Raw genomic sequence first — 20,284 nt, forward strand, 5'->3', positions numbered from 1 at the left:
AGAAGTGGAAGGGGCTCTCTCCTCGAGATCGACCTTTGAAGGGAGTAAGTATACGTCTATTTTTGAAAAACCCACAGCGATAACAAAACATTCTGCAAAATAATATATGGCAGGTGACATGCTGCAGCACTGGGGTTGGGGTATCCTGAGAAGATGTCCTGGAGAGAGGTTTTTATTCTCTCTGCTACTTGGCTTGGAAAAAGCCTTACCTGATGCCCTCGGGAGTCTGTCAGCAGCACTTATTTATCCTACCCCAGCATTAGCTGTACTCGACCTCACTCAACCCCATGCAAACTGATAGGCATTGTCTCATCCCACCTAACATTCACTGTTCCTTCTTTTTCCTTTCTCTCTAAGCTCCCTCTGCATTGCATTATCTTCTAGAGTATGTTTTCCCTCTCTGCTATCTTGTTTAAAGGGTGTTTAAAGGAGAATTCATGATCACAGGATTTTGTCTTTATGGAAAAGCAGCAAATAGGATGTTTGACAGAAGTTCTGAGGAAGAGCAGTTCTCTTGTGCTGGAAGGAAGATCATAGACTACTAGACCTGGGCTTTGTCTCCTCTCCATCACCAATAGCAGACAGATTTTTCTGATACCTCCTAAGGGACGAGGGCTTCCAGCCAAAATAAGCAGATGCTTGGGGAAATAGTACTGTGAAAAAGAAAACATTAAACAGAATCATGTTTATCACACACATTAGAGGGGGGGAGATAAATCAATAATTTAAAATAACCATAAAACTATTTCAATGGCATGAGGGATATTGTTGATGGAATGATGTATGACAATTGGAAAATTAGTCATAAAAGATGTAGTAGTTATCACAGCCAACAAGGACCCTAAGGAAGCATGAAGATTAAATGTAGCGTGGAATCCTGGACCAGATTCTGGAGCCTGGGAAAAAAAAAAGGAGAGGAGGTTAAAAAAAATACTTTGAATAAAGCATGCATTTTATTTAATAAATAATGATCTTCCAATACCAGTTCAGTAATTGTGGCAAAAGTATCACACTAATGTAAGTTGTGAGTATGAAGAGGAACATGAGCATGAAGGAATGCCATGTTCTGTCTAGGGTTTTTCTGTGAATCTAAGTCTCTTCCAAAATAAAGATGTATTAAAAAAATGAGTACTTTCAGATTCCGGTTTGGTGTACAGGTAACTTAGAAGTTATCACCCCATTTGTAACCCTATTGTCACAATAAATAAAATTAGGAAAACTTGTGAAATAATTCTTTGATCCTGCATAGAACTGCAATCATGGGGCTTCACCTCCCCATCCCCATACCTTCCCCTCCAAAAAATATTGGGAAGGCAGATAGATGAATATAGAGGCTCACAAATCAGTAAAGCAGAGACCTCAGTGCAGCTGTCCTCCTGTAATCAGTACCAGGGTAAGGAAATTGAAGCTGTAACTGACAAATTGCTGGATATGCAGCACAAAAAATCTGAGCATTACAAATTCCACTATTCTTGGACATTGGTGCCTCATCCCTGGAATCCTAGTTACTGAAAAGGCTGAGTTTCTTAAGATCTCAGCTTGAAGCCAGCCTGGGCAAGAAAGTCTGTGAGACTCTTATCTCCAATGAATCACCAAAAAGTCAGTAGTGGAGCTCTGACTCAGTATTAGAGGGACAACCTTGAATTAATAAGTTCAGGGACAGTGCCCATCTCCTGAGTTCAAGCCCCAGGACCAGGAGGGAAAATAGCCAACATAGTCTGTGGGTGGAGGCTCCTATGTTTGTGGGTTAGTGTAGCTAGAGTCTGACACTACATATTTGAAAATGTTCTACACACTTTCTGAAGCTAGGGCAGTGGAAATGGGAGATGAGCTATTTGGAAATGCATCAGAGAATTGATATTCTTCACATGGTGCCATTAAGAGAAATTATTGCCCAGAGTCTAATTGATTAGGGTTTTTAGCAGAGTGTAACTGATCTATGAAAAGATAAATGCCCAACTCCAGACCACTCTAGCTATCATCCCCTTTATATTGTGGGGATGAATGGGCAGCACTTGTGAAATTCACAGTCCAGAGATGAAGGCTAACATAGGGAGACATATAAACTAGAGAACATTTCTTATCCCACCACATCTTCTTGCCATATTACCAATGATACATAAATCCTATTACCTGAACTGTCGGCTCCAGCTATCATGAAAAATTTACAGGATATACCTAAAGGTAAAAGAACTTTTAGAAGGATCACAGTTTGCAGCAGCATAACATGTGTCACCACCAGACTCAGATATGGCAGAGATATTAAAATTATAGACCAGGAGATTTTTCATGATTAATTTTACAAAGGACACTGGTGGATACAGTAGACATCACTCAATTACAGACATCACTCAATTACAGATGTAAAATGAAAGCAAATGGATAGAAATACTAAGAGACAAAGCACTCCAAAAATGCTAAATATTAAAGTCATTAACAGAAAGGTATACATTTAATGAGAATTTAGTAGACTAGATAAAAGTGAAGAAAACAGATGCCCTTCAGTGGATGAATGGATCAAGAAAATGTGATATATAGATCTATCTATCTATCTATTTATCTATCTATCTATCTATTTATCTATCTATCTATGTAGGTATAGATTTAGATATAGATGGAGAGTTATCTATAGATAGATCTATATAGATTGGTAGATATCTCTCTCTCTCTCTCTCTCTCTCTCTCTCTCTCTCTCTCTCTCTCTCTCTCTCTCTCTCTCTCTCTCTCTTCTCTCTCTCTCTCTCTCCCTCTCTCTCTGTCTATCTATCTAGGAATTCTATGCTTCTATCTGAAACAATGACATTGCCCCATTTGTAAGGAAATAGAAAGACTTGGAAAATTTCATTTGAAGTGAAGTAAGCCAGACCTAAAGAAACATAGGCCCCATGGTTTCCCTCATTTGTAATAGTGGATGTCTAGGATAGCTCTAACAAAGGATCACAATAGCTCAATTGCATGATATGGATGCTAATCAAAATGATCTCTAAGTTATGGAAATAAGAGGGTTTATCTTCTTGTGTTTGTTTTGCTTTTCTTTCTTTTGTCTTTTTTAAATGTACTCTTAGCAGGTATGTCATTTGTCTTTTTTTTTTCACATCTGGTTTATTCCCTGTGGTCACTGTTTCTGATTTTGATAACCTTTATCTTGTACATAAATTTATCTGATTTGGGGAGGGGGAAGGGAATCACAGAAATGATGGGAAAAAGGATGAGCCAATGCAGCGGTAATACTCACTAGATATTACGTTGGATATACAATTTGGGCAGGAGGGAAGTCGGGGGGGGGGGGACGAGGGGGACGGTGGGTAGTAAAATGAGAGAAAATGAGGAAGGGCAGTAACACTGCTCCAAAACAAATGCACTCATTACTTATGTAACTGTAACCTCTCTGTACATACTTTTATAATAAAATAAAATTTAAAACAAAGTGAAGAAAACATCTCAGAGTTAGAGAATTTGTCAATAAAAAAGCAAAGGAAACAAAGTAGGAGGGGAGGAGGAGGAAAGGAACAACATTTCCAAGAACTGTTTTAGATAGATAGATAGATAGATAGATAGATAGATAGATAGATAGATAGATAGATAGATAGATAGAGATAGAGATATATTTATCTATAGTGATTTCATATATGATACATAGGCATATATACATATATGTTGAAATATCAACACATATCAATATCAGTACATATCAAATATATACTTCAAATATCAATATATAATTGAAATATCAGAAGAAGAAAGAGTTTAGAGAACAAAGAAATATTTTGAGATAATAATGACAGAAAATTTCCCCCACAGTAATATCAAACAATAAACCACAGTGACAGGTAGCTTAGAAAATTTTAAACAGATTAAATCTACCCTCCCTGCAAAAAGTATGTCCAGGCATATCACATCTAGAAAATCAAAGAGAAAGAATAAAAGAGCTTCAAAGAAGTCAGAGAAAAAAAATGTTATCCAGAGAGTAGCAAAAGTGTAAATTACATCAACTTTCCTCAGAAACTATGCAAGCAAAAAGACAGTAAAATGAAATATTATAAAATATTTAAGAGAAAAATTATATCAATGTATAAAATATATAAAGTTAACTTTCACATGTAAAGGAGACAAAGAAGGTGGCATTATACTACTTTAGTGAAACTCATTGCATTGCATAAAAATATGTACAATTTAAACCAATAGAAATTGTAGTGATTGACTGAAAATAACATAATTAGCATAAAAACATAACCAATTAATAGAATATAATGAGTCTAGAAGTAAGCACATAATTATGTAGTCAAATGATAGTTGGTTAATAATTTTTTCAAGATGGAGAAAAGCCACATGTTTTAAATATATGTATTATACATACCTATGTATGTGTATTTATATTATACATATATACTAAGTCCTTTGTGGATACACACACACACACACACACACACACACACACACACACACACACACACACACCAGTAGCCTATATGCATGTTCATGGAAGATTGTTTCTTTTATAATAAATTACTTGTACTCTTTGTGAAATATTATGGTGTTATTTGAAAATGGATATAAATTAATTGGTAGTATATAACTGAAACTCGAGGATGATGACTAAAAAAGAAAAGAATTTAACTGATAAACTTAGGAGAGATGATATAGCATGTTCCATTGAAAACACAAAATGTAGAGTAGAAAACAAAAAATAGAAATATGATGAGGCCAGTAGTAATAAACCCTAGTAATAGAAAATAGTAATAAAATAAATAGAACATAGTAATAAATATAGTATATTTTTACCTAATACATCAGAAATCACTCAATATATCAATGATATAAATATATTAATTAAAGAGAAGAGATTGTCAGGGTGAGATTATATAATGAAATTGTGATTGATAAGTTTTCTTGGACAAAAGCCAAAATTATGGTGTCAGTCAAAATTCCACTTTTAAATAGAGAGACATGTACACATGTACAGATGATGTAAAGAAAGGTACCTAATTCTAACACTAAGAAAAATAATGCAGGAGTAGCTAAATTAATTTCACAAATAACAAACCTACCAGCAAGGATACTTCTCAAAAATGATGAGAGAAAATTGTATTACATAATGAGAAATGCAATAAAGCTAACAATCCTTAACATGCAACAACATAGTATCAAAACTCAGGATGAACTGTGAGGAGAAATACATCAATCTATTGTAATATGAGGAAGCAATACTTCTCTAATAGAAATGAACCAATCCAACAGGCAGAAAATCATTAAGAACATAATTGAATTCAACAGCACCATCAATCAACTGAATATAGTTGACATGTATTCACTTTACTCAACAATAGCACAATACACATACATGTCAAGCTTGCATGGAACATTCACAAAGACAGGCTATATCCTGGGCCTTTAAATATACCCTAACATACTTAATATATAGAAATCATAGGATGTCTTCTGGCTAAGTGACTTGGAATTGAACTGAGAATGTTGAAAGGAATATATTCTGTTCATAAATTGCTTTGTTAATGACAACTCCTTGTACAACTACTTAAAAATAACAACTACTAACATTGGATAATCTCAGACTATTTGTAGATAATACAATGCCCTTCAAATAACATCTGTGTTATAGAAGAAATCATGAGTGAAATGTAAAATTACATTTGAAAATCAAATGAAAATACAACTTAAATATAAATATAACTTAAATGTAAAATTAATGACAATGAATGAATCAAAATGAATCAAAATAAAAATGAATACAACTTAAATGTAAAATTACGTTTGAATTAAATCAAAATGAAAATACAACTTGTCAAAAGTAGGAAATAGTAGGACTGTAAAGGGGATAAGTACTTTCAAAAGGCAGGAAACTCTAAAACACAAAAGTCAATTAGCGAACTAGAAAAACAGCAAACCAAATCCAAAGTAGAAGGAAACAATTAAAATAACTGAGCAGAAATCAATAAATTTGAAAATGGGAAATCCAATGAGAAAAATCAGTGAAATAAAAATTGAGTTATTTTAAAAGAGAAATAAAACACCAAACTTTGTAGTAAACTAAGAAGAAACAAAACAAAATGAAGGAGAAGGCATAAAGGTCAAATGTTAAAAGGGAAAGTCATGAGCATCCACACTACATCTATAATAAAGGAATCACATGAACTATTCTTTGCCTACAATCTTGATAATTTAGATGAATCATTTCCTTAAATAGACAGTTTGGGAAAACTGATTCAAGGAAAAAGAAATCATTTGAATGTGCTTATTTCATTTAGAGAATTTAAACCAATAATTCACATACTTCTAAAATGGAAAACAAAGATCCAGGTGAGTTTACTAGCAAATTCTACCAAATATTGTGGGAAAAAATGGTGCCAATTCTCTGCAATTCTATCCATAAGACTCGACCAGAGGGAATGCTTTTAATTCCTTCAGGGAAAACCATATAAAAGTGTTACAAAAAAGCTACAGACAGCCACTGTCTCTAGGTGATCTTGGTTTATATGGACTTGGCTTTGTAGATACAGCACCAAAGGAATGACAGATGAAAGAAAGTTTTGATTGAATTTGTTAACATTATAGATATCTGTTTTTCATAAAGTATTGTCAAGAGAAGAAGATAAGGCACAGTCTGGCAGAAACTAGGACTTATTTAAAGTCTTATCCAAAATTATATTTTTAAAAATCTTAAAATTTAACACTAACAAAAAAAGCAACCAGATTGAAACAATAGGCAAATGTTAGAATATAGACCTTGCCAAATATTCTCATGTGGAAATGGGGTGGGAGAATGTATATATTGGGGAAAGAGGTAGGTGTGAACTTTCTCTATATTCCCCTTGTAATTTTGCTTCAAAACCAAAATTTATCTTTAAAAAATAAAATCTATTGAAAATATGAACAACTGACTAAACTGAGAGGGATAACTGTTAAAAGGAAAACCAGACAGAGGAGTGTAGTCTCAATGAACAAGTGAATTAGTGAGTTTATAGTGTAATGGAAATTTCCCTAAAAGATAATGACATGCAGTAGAGAGAGGGGGCAGGGATGAAGAAAAATTACACTCAAAGTATATTATATTCATGTATTGTTGTGTCATGATGAAAATTCTACTGCTTATATATTAATATTTTCAACAAAATATTTCTAAAATAATTTAAGTTTTCATATACAGGTTACAAAAGTTTCAGGTATGGATAAAATATGTGTAAGTATATGTATATGCATAGGTATATGCAGATGTAAGTTTAAATAATGTATGTACACAATGATATATATATATATATATATAATACCTGCACACATGTCAAAATGAAAGAGAAAATATTGATGACATATAATAATGTTTCAAATGATGTAAAAAGAAAAGATCACAGTCCTAAATGGTCCATAAGGTCTCAAATTTGATAGAAATGAAAAACTGTTCATGCAGGCATATTTTAGAAAAGTTACAACTATCAAAGAGAAACTGCATTCGTAACAGTTCCCAGAGGAAAACAGATCACATATGCAAGAATAAAAATGAGATTTCTATTAGAAACCCAGCAGTAATATAAACTGATGATGAATCAAGGCTTCAAAACATTGAAAGAAAAGAATTTTGACCTCAGATTCTTATCTGTCTAAATTATTAATTAAGTGAGAAGGTTCAGTGCACACATCTTCAAATGTATTATAATCAGAAGATTGTTATACAAAAGGTTTTTGTCACATAAAATTGAAAGCTGAGGCAGAGGGGAAAGATTTCATGAAGGTCCTAAGTCTGTGAGATCCAGTCTTTGGAGGTCAAACAAAGACAGAACAAAGACAAAATTTTGTTTCAGTTTTTCTCTTCCCTCCCTCCTCTTGCTTCTTGTTCTCTCTGTCTCTGTCTCCATCTGTCTGTGCCTCTCTCTGTCTCTCTGTCTCTCTCTTTTACAATAATACTGGGGTTTGAACTTCACTTGCTAGGCAGACATTCTAGCACTTGAGCTAAGCATTTGGTCTTCCCTGAATTTTTATTGAATTACATCTTTATTGAATGACAATCATGACAGCAACTTAAATTTACTATGGAACTTTTGTGAGTAGAAAAATAAATATACCTTAGAGGAAGAGATTGTAAAATAGTTTATGGTCTATAGCTGTTAGTATAATATCTTTATCAGCAAACAATGTTGGGTTCTACCAAAGATGAGTAGAAATAAATTAAGAAACAAATAAGTTTTATTTTATCCAAGATTTTGATAAACCAGAAATATGGTGAAGAATATTTTTCTAATTATGTGTAGTTGGGATAAATGTCATTGCATACTAGATTATGAGTTAAAGAATATTACGTGATAAGCCTATCCATTATGAATAGAAACAAAAATGTAAAAGAAATTTTAGCTGTTAGTATACAATGAATGTACTTAAATAATAGCTAAGCCAGAATTAGCATTTTAGTTTACCAATTAATCAATGTAACTTCACTAATTTCTTTATCAAAGAAATGAACAATTCTGCTTTCTTTTTACAGCAAAAAAAAAGAAAAGAAAAAAAGCATTTGGATTAAAATAACTGTTTGCTTCCAATTTAAAATAAGTTCTTTACCCTTTAGGAATACAGTCACATGATGCATAGTGATATTTCAATCCCAAGATGGTGGTCCTATAAGATTATATTGGAGCATAAAGATTTTTTTATCATCTTGTGACTCTGACCATCATAATGTCTACACATAACACATTACTTTCCTGTTTGTGGTGCTGGTGTAGAACATAATGCTGTTTTTGCTGGTCATAAAAGCAGAACATATGCACTCATTTATAGTAGATAGTCTTTGATAATAAAAATAATATACAACATCATCATAGGTTTATATTTTCATTGTACTATATGTTTTATTGTTACATTACAGTGCATTCTTTGTACTTATTTCTAAAATTTACCACTAGACACCATGCATCCCATGATACTCTTGGCTTGACCTCAGCCTTCTTCTTTGGTATCTCTCCATTGCATTAAAGAGCTATGTCTAAAGATTGACTTACGCCATATATTTTTGTATAAGCTTACTCTAGTATGTTCTCACAATGACAAAAATTACCTTTAGGTAAAATTTGCAGAGTATTTTGCTAACATTAAATAGTGCATTCTTGTTAATGGCTAAAGGCTATTGAGTAAAATCATAGTGGAAATATTCTTGATGAACAAAGAGCAATATCTACAGAAGTACAGGTTTGACCAACCTGACTCCAAAGACATCACTCAACAAGACTGATGTGTGTGGCCTGACAGAAGACGTAAACAGGACACAAATTCCAGAACTCTACACAATGACATTACTATCACTATAGCATTCATGCAACAGTGGAAGACCTGTTCCTATTAGAATTGATTTACAGCTCCAAAACTCTTTTGGAGTTTAATCTCATTGTGAGTTACTGAGAGAGAGTGAAAACTGGTGAGTTGAGTGAGGCTTTGGGAAGTGATTAGGAAGAGGTGAGGTAGCATGAGACCAACACACACACACACACACACACACACACACACACACACACACACACTCACACTCTCACACACACACACACACACACACACACACACACACACACACACACACACACACACACACACACACACACACACACACAGAATCTCTCTCTTGCAGTGTAATATTCTCCCTGCTTCTCCCTGTGGCTGCTTTCCAGAAGTCCATGAGCAGATTTGGCACCTTGTCATTGAAACAGGACTGTGACCTGCAATAAACATATTTGATTTATAAATCACCAGACAGTGGTATGACTCACCTACTTGCTAAGAAGTAAACCTATTTGAAAGGGAAAATATATATATTTCAATAGGAAGATGGTGTACTGAAAACCTTAGAATGTAAACAATAGACTGGGAATTCTTCTTATCCAAAAATCTAACAAAGAGACACAGGAAGTAATAAAACCAGAAACAGAGAAATTGAAATGAGGAAACCTACTCTACAATAATTTTAACACACAAATTAATAAACTATATAACTATATAACTAAAAATGTTGGCAAACATAACTCCAATACAGGAGAAAATCAAATTTGCCACCATCCTGTAATACAATATAACATATATGTAGCATATATATTTTACACATACATTGTATATAATATTATATATTTTACCTATATTGTATATATTGAATATATAATATATACATTATACTCTATATTATATAACAAAATCTTGCTAGGTTATAAACCTTAGTGCAGGGTAAGTATTTGGGTTTGCTAGCCATAATTTTTTAATGGGAAATTTCTGATCATATGATTATATTGTATAAATTGGGAAAGGCTTCTCAGTTATCATACCAAAGAACAAACTGTATGTCAAAACATTTTATTTGATTACACCAAACTTAGAAGAGTCTTCATATTATGAAAATGTGACTAAAGTTAATAGATGAGAAGATGGGAACAGAGGGAAAATTAAACAAAGCAGAAAGTTTTTGTAGGGTACATCAAGTGCTAAGTAACAACAAAACAACAACAATAATAAAGCAGGGCTGGGCATGATAACACCTGCCTATGATCTTATCCATGTGAGAAGTAGAGGAGGGATGAGCTCCAAGAACAGTTTGGGCAGCCCAGAGTGAAAGCACAAGAATTTGTCTGAAAATTAAACTAAAACAAGAAAGATTGGGGGGATGCAGAGCAAGTAGCAGAGCATTTGTCTAGCATGTGCAAGCCCTGAGTTCAGATCATGGCCAGTATCACCAGAACAAAAGATAGGAAGGAAGGAAGGAAGGAAGGAAGGAAGGAAGGAAGGAAGGAAGGAAGGAAGGAAGGCAGGCAGGCAGGCAGGCAGGAAGGCAGGAAGGCAGGAAGGCAGGAGGAAGGAAGGAGGGAAGAAAAGAAGGAAGGAGGGACAGAAGGAAGGAGGGACGGAGGGACAGAAGGAAGGAAGGAAGGAAGGAAGGAAGGAAGGAAGGAAGGAAGGAAGGGAGGAAGGAAGGGAGGGAGGGAAGGAAGGGAGGAAGGAAGGGAGGGAGGGAAGGAAGGAAGGAAGAAGGGAGGGAGGGAGGGAGGGAAAAATTCAAACAATGAAACAAATAAATAGTAGTAAATAATGGATTGGTTTCCCAAGAATATTATCATTTACAATGAATTGTTTAATAAACATTTAAAAAGTATTGATAATCTTCCAAAAAATAACCCAGGAGATACATCATTAAAGGCAATGATCAAAAATTCTTATCTGATCCATTACAAACTAGAGAACAGAACATTACTTTTATAGTCTTCTTGCTTATCTCTAGATTGGCTGTGTTCCATGGTTCCAGCCTGCAGTACTAATTCCAGCCTCCTGACCTACATAGAAGCCGTAGTTGGAAAAAAGTGTAGGTGTTCCTATACAAAACAATGCGCAACACAAAACACAAAGTTCCCACAAAACAAAACAAAACCAAAAACCAAACTCAGAATATTGCACAGGACTGAAGTAGAACAGTATCAAATAGCAGAGATTAAATACAATGCAGTACTAGTTATGTCCACCCTCCCCTTCCATTTTTGTTTCAGTTAACTGAAATGCTACTTTTTAGAAAGGGCAAGTAAACAAAATCTATAACTTCAAATCTAAAAGTTAGATGAAAAGAAATAGGGTTTGCACATGAGGCACGGTTCCTTTTGGTGCCAAATAATGTACATGCAGAGAATAAAAAGGTATTTTAATTTAGCAGAAAAAATGTAGGCTTGACTCTCAGACAATTGTTTGAATGCTGAATCGGAACAACCCCAATCACTTGTTACCTGTGCCTTAGTTTCCTCATGAGTAAACTAGTTACAGAAAACAATCCACCATCTTCTGTTTGTGTTTGTTCATCTGTCCCGGGGAGGACCTGAGCCTGCTGTTTATGAACTGCTCATTAATGAGTATGGGCTTTTATTCCATAGAAGTGCTTTGGCATGTTGAATATTCTATTGTGGGAGTCTGTGAAGCTATCCTTGCATATTTTAAAAGCTCCACCTGTGGTAGCATGATCCTCTGAGTTATTTAATGTTAAATAATTTAACAGAAAGTATGTATTGCTGTCATGAATTTTGAAGATGTTAATGTTTCTAGAAGGACAAAATAAAACAAGTACATTTATACAAAAGGCAAAGAGGGGCAGTCTTCAGAATTTCAAGCCAGTTGCTTACAGAGAGGTTATCTTCGGCTGGGATGTGTTTGCCTTCTAATATTCTGACCTTCCTGCCAGAGTACATATTGTTATTTTGGTTTTAGTTTTATGAATGAGGTTTCTTTTATGTACATTCTCTGCAAGGTACCTCAAGTAAGGTAAAATAGGGAGCACATAAAAATTCTAAAATAATGAAGACCATTTTAAATGTCATAAAAGGGATGTACAAATAAAATCTACCTATGGGCCTAGATATTTTTAAAAGCTTTAGAGCAAGAATAAATGTATCAAACAGCTTTAAATTGGGACATCTTAGGATGTTCATAGGAAAAGAAAGAGTATGTTTGAGGCAGGTAGCAAAGACACAGACTCTGGAAACAATAAAATATGATTACAGAGAAAGAATTCCTTATTAAGATGGAAGAAAAAGAGAGAAAAGAAAAGGAAAAAGGAGGAAAGAAAGGGAAGTAAAAAAGGAATGAACATTTTAGTGCCTTTGAAAGGTCATGAATATGCAGCTGAAGGGTTTGAATTACTGGAAGAGACATATAGATTTAACTAAAGTTATTTCCTTGCCAAGATTTTTTAATATATATTTTTATTGTAAAGATACTGTACAAAGGGGTTACATTTATGTGAGTAAGGTAATTAGTACATTTCCTATCGAGAATTCTTACCCCATCCATTGTTTTTCCCCATCCCTTCCCTCTCCACCCCTCCAACTCCTCTCCCCCCCACCCCTGAAGCTGTAAAGTTCTTTTTCATCATAGTGTCTTGTACATGTCATTGTTACAATGGGACAACTTGTATCCTTGTTTCAGCATTTTATTCTTTCCCTTCCCCTCCCCAAATTAGAAAAATTATATAGAAGATGCAGGGCACCAGAATCAAATACAGTGAAAACAGGGTTATACCATGGGGGAAGAACATAAAAAAGAAACAAAAAATCACACAGTACATTATAAATACATTAAAAACAACAGCAACAAAGATAAAACCTCTTGTGTCCTGGGGTTCATTCCACTTAGCACCATCTTATATGATAATATGTACATAGCTTTTGACCTTTTCTGCTTGTTTTAAATTTATACTAGTTATTGCAGATAAGGGAAACCAAGGACCTATGTTTCTTTGGGCCTGGCTTACTTAATATCATTTTGTCCAGGTCTTTCCATTTCCTAATAAATGGGTTGGTGTCATTCTTTCTGATGGAGGCATAGAATTTCATTGTGCATGTATGCCACATTTTCTTGATCCATTCATGTACTGAGGGGCATCTGGGTTGTTCCATATATTTGCTATGGTGAATAATGCTGCAATAAACATAGTTGTGATGGCAACTTCAGAATGGTCTTCTTTGTGATCATTTGGGTAAATGCCCAGTAGGGGGATTGCTGGGTCATAGGGGAGATCTATGTGGAGTCTTTTGAGGAACCTCCATACTAGTTTCCAGAGTGGTTGAACAAATTTACACTCCCACCAACAATGCAGTAGGGTTCCCTTCTGGCCACATCCCCTCCAGCATCTGTTGTTATTAGATTTCTTGAGTATAGCCATTCTAACTGGGGTGAGGTGGAATTTCAATGTTGTTTTGATTTGCATTTCTTTTATGGCCAGAGAAGTTGAGCATTTCTTCATGTGTCTATTGGTCATTCTTATTTCCTCTTCAGAGAAGTCTTTCTTTAAGTCTTTAGCCCACATATTAATGAGGTGGTTGTTTCTTTGAGGATTTGTTGTTGGGGATTTAATTTTTTGAATTCTAAGTATATTTTAGATATGAGACCCTTGTCCATTGTATGGCTAATGAAGACCTTCTCCTAGTCCACGGGCTTTCTATTGATCTTGTTAGCTATGTCCTTTGCCATGCAGAAGCTCTGCAGTTTCATCTTTGCCAAGATTCTATGCCAGCTTATTCTCACCCTGGAAATTCATTTCAAAATTGATGGTCATAGTTGCACATATCCAAGATTTTAGATATATTGCTGTTTGATTATTGTCATATAGCCTATGACTTTCATTTTTAAGGGCAAAAAAAAGTCAGTGTGTGTATGTGTGTAAGTGTATGCATGCATGTGTGTCTGTGTGCCTGTATGTGTCTGTGTGTATGGGGTACAGATAAATTTTAAGTCTTGTCAGAGCCTATGAAAAATAAACAATGTTTCTGAAACACAAAGCCTGACCAAAAAGAATGGATGAATTATTACTCTGGCATTTGCTTTGTTATTTATGTCCAGAAATCAATCATTAGCTGAAGGAATCGAGTAATTTATAAGTCAGGAACTGGCAAATACTTGTGAGTCTCAACTGCCATGAATCCTATAAGATTTTATGACAATAGAAAATAACCTTATTATAAGTCTGGCATTAATAATCTGTTACATGTTATTCTAAAATAATAAAAATATGAGTTAAAAAGAAAATATCTGTTACACCTAGCAAGTGCCCACCGATAATATGAAACCACACCTTATTTAATAAAAATAAATGTAGGTGATGGAACATTTATTATGGAAACAAGTTAACCAAAAAGACCTGTCATTTTGATGGAGGAGGTTATTTGTTCAACAAAATATCCAAGCACATGAGGGGATGTAGAAATCCAATAGGGAAAGCAGAGACACATGTTTCTTAGCTTTTCCTTTATCCTGCCAGCCTCTTGGGCCAGAAATAAATGTCTAAAAAATATTGATTAAAAATATAGACATAGTTTTATGAACATACTTGACTTTTTCAAACATAGAACTAGAAAGTGACTGGTCATCTTATGGAAGCAGAATTTAGAGCAAAGATCTTATTTTAACAAGATCCATTTTCTCTCTCTCTCTCTCTCTCTCTCTCTTTCTCTCTTTCTCTCTCTCTCTCTCTCATTCACACATATTATAATATCACAAGTGTCCTCATGGCCCATACATACTTATATGGTCTGACTCATTTTAATCAACAGACATATAAGACATTTATTGTTATCTAACAATCACTTTATTCATGTAGGCAGGGCAAATGAGTTGTAGCAGACAGCTATTAAACCATCTTTCTATAGACTACATTGAAATGTTTTCACTGGAAGCCATTTTGTAAATAAGTAATTAGATAAAAAAAATTCTGTTAAGCAATACAGATGATTCATGATGAAATTATTTTGAACCCTATGGTGTTGCTGCTCATTAAGAGGATCCTCTGTTACAGAATATGCAGTTTGCATTACAGTACTTTTGATTTTGAATTTTGATCCTTTCAAGACCACTGACTTGTGGTATGGTACTCTCTCAAGAAAAGGCTGGGCACAGCAGTGACCCACAGTGGGTCATATAATCATGAGAGCAAACAATAGATGCTGCACAGCAAATTTGGTTGCTAAGCAGCAATGTCTAGTAGGTTATGTGTGCTAAATGGTAGTTATGGTTTTTGACATGCTATTTTTAATTTAATATAGATTTATTGAGATGTAATCCCACCATAAGTCAAGTGACCATCCATATAGACATCAAGAATCACTCTCTATTTTGGATTAATAATCACTTTGTCCTGAGTATTATCACTGTGAGAGGTTAAAATAAACAGATTATTGCTGAGTTTGTAGATATTTCTCATAAGTATTTCTACCCAGCTAACATCTATTTCTTCTATCAAAGTGCCCCCCCAATAACAACCATGTTAAATCTTACCATAAATTATTTTAAACACTCCATATTAAGAATATGTATTTTATAATTCTGAACAATGAGGTGTATAGAATAATCAAATGCTGTATAGAAATAGAAATCAGAGTAGTGCTTGTGCTCGTCAGAGCCTGGTGAGAGAAGAGTCTGACTTGCTAATGGATACAGGTGCTCTTTCCTTTGGCTAGATGACAATATTCTAAAAGTGGAATATAGTAATGGTTGCACAATTATACCAATATGCCCAAAGTCATTGAATTATGCACTTAAATAGATGAATTTTGTGCATATTTGAATAAATATCAATAAATCAACTTCTAAGTTAAATTTATTTTCTATCCTACTACGCCTATAGACTGTCTGCCTAGATTAATAATTCTATACAGTCTGTAATGATATCACAAGTGTCCGGGCTGGGAAGGTAGCTCAGTGGTAGAGTGCTTGCCTTGCATGCATGAGACCCTCAGCACCACATAAGCAAAAAGAAAAAAAAAAGCCAGAAGTGGCGCTGTGGCTCAAGTGGTAGAGTGCTAGCCTGGAGCTGAAGAGCTGAGGGACAGCGCCCAGGCCCAGAGTTCAGGCCCCACGCCTGGACAACTCCCCCCTCCCAAAAAAAGAAAGGGATGATATCACAAGTGTCCTCATGGCCCATTGAAAATGAAAGATCCTCATCCTTAGTAGAATTTACATTTCAATAGGGAATAGAAGGAAGCCACAGCAATCTTTGGTGTGTATTTGGATATACTAGATGTAGGTAATCAGTACTATCTGTGTGAAGGGGAATCTGGTTAGTTGGTAGGAAGCAGATTGGATGAGAGTGAGACAAAAAAGAAGTGGTCAGAAATTACTCTTGAGGAATAACAAGAGCCAGCAGTTAGGTTGGGCAGGAGCTGGTGATGCAGAGCAAAAGCCTTTGGTTTTGTTAGTAATATGAAATCTTGGGAAGTTTTCTGAACAGTTGGACCATACGATCTGAATGAATCATAATGTACCATGTTGGTTTTTGTAGAAAATAGCAAGAAGGAAAATAATGAGCTTAATGGGACACTACTACCCCAGTGCAGGAAAGGAAGGACAGTGGACTGGAATAGAAGTAAGTTCAGGGAGGAAATGGGGAAGAATTGGAATGTAGGATCTGTTTTCCTAGTTAGTTATAAAGAAGCCATGGAACTGATACTGAATGTGAGGGAATATTTGTCCTAGTGATAACAGAAATGAAAGTGAGGCAAAGGGCATGAACTTGATGGGAATTGTGTAGTTGAGGGAAAGGTACTTGGGCTGAGGAGTCAGGAAAGCACTATCAGCGCTCATACTGACAGAGAACATGTCTAGGCATTGTATAGGGCTGCTAGAATGCACCTATGATTTAGTAATTCTCCATTTGTCATGAGCACTGACTTAAATTTTTTTCTTGTGTTCTAAGACCTGTTTTTGTTACCTAAGGGACTTATCAGCAGTTAGTTCGTCCATGAGACGTCATCAGAGTGCCCACTGTACTGGGCTAGTTTCCTGCTGCCATAAGAGTGGCAGATAATGGAAGGGCATCATCTCATGCCATACATTGATGACAAAGGAGGTTATAGATCAAGGCCCAACATTTATCCAGGTCTGCTCTCCAGGAGGGTAGCTTGTCTACAGCAAGTCCTGGCATGAGAAATATTGTCCTACGGTGTTTCAGACAGTATATCTTCAATGAGTAAAATGTTACTTCAGGAAGTGAAAGTCTTCTGGCTTGCTTCTAGACTAGTGTCCGTACTCAAAGAGTTGTATGAATTCTGTGATACTATCTCAAGGGTTGGAGACGTAGTGGAGTTGGTAGAGTACTAGGCAAAAAGAGTGAAAGCATCAGACACTGAGTTTGAGTCCTAATCTTGGATCTAAAAAAAAAAAAAAAGGAAAAAGAAATTAGTACCAGAACAGTCATTTTTCACAGGCCACAGTTACAGACAACTTCTCAAACTTGATGGTGTCGTAAGTCAGAAGAGAAGTTCCAGCCTCTTGAAGACATTCTATAATCTGTGCTAAATTGTGAAAACAAAAATGAAACAAAAGAAAATGCTTGTACATTATGAAAAGATGTTCCAATAAAATCCCATTTTTATTTACTAACCACAGAAGACATGATGCTTAATGTTTTGTCATGTGTTAGTTCTCACTAATATGAAATTAAATGAGAGGAAAATTAGGCTCAGAGGTATTTATTTCCAATTCTTTTTGTTTTTACTTTTGGAACTTTTAGTTTGACAATGTTTTACTTGCAGTTCTGCTCAAAAAGCAATCCTGTATTGCTACTGTAGCCATAAAGATTTATTACTTCATCAACCTGCTTGTAACAAATTTCCAGATATCTTTGAGACAAAAGATTGTGATGTATGTAATTTACATCAGCAATCTAACATTGTGCGAAACATAACTAGAAAACACAAACTAACATTCCAAAACTAAAAATATGGACAAATTTAGGGGTTTTAGTTCACAAAACAAATAACTATTTCTTTTCTTTTCTTTCTGGTTCTGGGGCTTGAACTCTGGGCCTGGGTGCTGTCCTTGAGCTTTTACACAAGGGGAACACTCTATCACTTGAGCCACAGCACCACTTCTGGCTTCTTTGAGTGGTTAATTGGAGTTAAGAGTCTCAAGGACTTTCCTTCCTCGACTGCTTTTGAGCCATGATCCTCAGTTCTCGGGCTTCTGAGTAATTAGGATTACAGGTGTGAGCCACCAATGCTATTTCTTTCTTTTGTAAGTGAATTTTCAGTTTTCAGTAGCTGTTACTGCTTTAGTGTTCACCATTCCATTTCTGTTCTCTACTTCACTTTAAAATATAAGCTTGGTGAAGTTGGTGGTTCTGTAAGCCTTGTTCATTTCTTGTGTCAGGAATCTACATAATCACAGGAGGTAATCAATAACACATGTTCTAATGGGTAAGAAAGAACCAGTATAGACAAAACATAGGAAAGTACTTTCTAAAGTAGTATACTCATAAAAAGACATAAAGATTGGTCTTTTGTGACATTTAGAGGCTCCAATGATCATGTCTATTATTAAATTATGAAGAAGAATCCAATTTGAAATGAGTTGATAACTCAGTGCCAAAAAAAGGAAAAGAAAATCCAGGCACAACCTCTTTGGAATGAATGACTGTAACAGTGACCCAATCTTCAAGATAAAGCAGCTATGCCTGGATGAATTCATTCAGCCAGTAATTGTCAATGTCTTCCTTTTGGCCACTTAAATAAAATTTCAGACTTCCTAGTCTCAAGAAATCTATATTGTACTGAGACAAACAAAGGAGGAGACTAGTTGTTAGGTGAGAGAATTTTGTTCTAACAAAGGTTAAAAAAATAAAACTGCATGAGCTTAAAATAGGATTGGGAGAGCCATAAGAAAAGTAGCAAAAAAAAAAAAACCAAAAAACTAAAACTAAACCTTATCAAAATATGTTAAAAGTAACATCAAGAAAAAGATAGGAAGAAAATATGTGTAAAAAGTTGAAAACCTGATCTGTTAGTGAAAGAATACATGTGGGGAAAACAAGCAGCACTGCATGCCTAGTTATGTTATGTTAGACAAGTCACTTCAAATTCATCATCTACAAAATTGGACTTTATATTTAGTAACTTGCTGGGAATCTTTCACCCCCTATGGTTCTGAACTTATGTCCACAAAGTTGCAAGGGTTAAGTGCTCTGACATGCCTCAGTCCTTTTTGATTTAGGCTATTTTTCAGAGATGGTCGTGAACTGTGCTTAGACTAGGCTGTGACCACAATCTTTCTCCCTATGCTTTCTGTACTTTTACAAACCTTTATGGAAAAACTCAAATAACAAACTAATGTCAATTTGTATTTAATTTATTTTTTGTTTTAGCGGATTTTTAAATAAGAATCTTCTAATCTTTCAGTTGGTTGACTTGTATAGGGAAATATTAAGAACATAACTCAGTTACTGAATGCTTCGTTGCATATTCAGTTGGCAAGTAAAAATGAAAACACCACCAGTGGTGATCTCTAGCACCTCCTTTCTAAAAATGCCTGTTGGTATAGGTGGAAATGGTTTTGACTTCGGAGATGAGAAAGGGAATAAAAGAGACAGCATTTCAATCCCTATTATCAGGAGTTTCCCATAAAATGTGTCTATCTTACCAGAGGAAAAAATTCAAGGCAGGTTGAAAAGTTATATGCATCTTCCCATAAAAGAATGATAGCCACTATAATTGAATCCAGACTAGACAAATGGGCAAAGCAACCAACTTTCTGATGAAATATTTAATGGAATGATTAGTGGATAAGAATTGCTGATCTGAAGATGCAGATCTCAGTGAAGAATTGCAGCATGTGCTCTGATGAAACTAAAAAGGCTTTGAAGCTTTTCTCCTCTATATATTGGAGACCATCTGTGAAAAATCAGAGCACTTAACCCTTGCAAGTTTAAGGACCCAAGTTCAGTACTACAGAAATAAGAAGATTTCCAGCAAATTATTAAAATAGTATCTAATTTTGTAGATGA

Source organism: Dipodomys merriami, unplaced genomic scaffold (genome assembly GCF_024711535.1).
Source record: "Dipodomys merriami isolate MVZ:Mamm:240054 unplaced genomic scaffold, mDipMer1.0.p SCAF_21, whole genome shotgun sequence".
In the NCBI taxonomy this organism is placed as follows: domain Eukaryota; kingdom Metazoa; phylum Chordata; class Mammalia; order Rodentia; family Heteromyidae; genus Dipodomys; species Dipodomys merriami.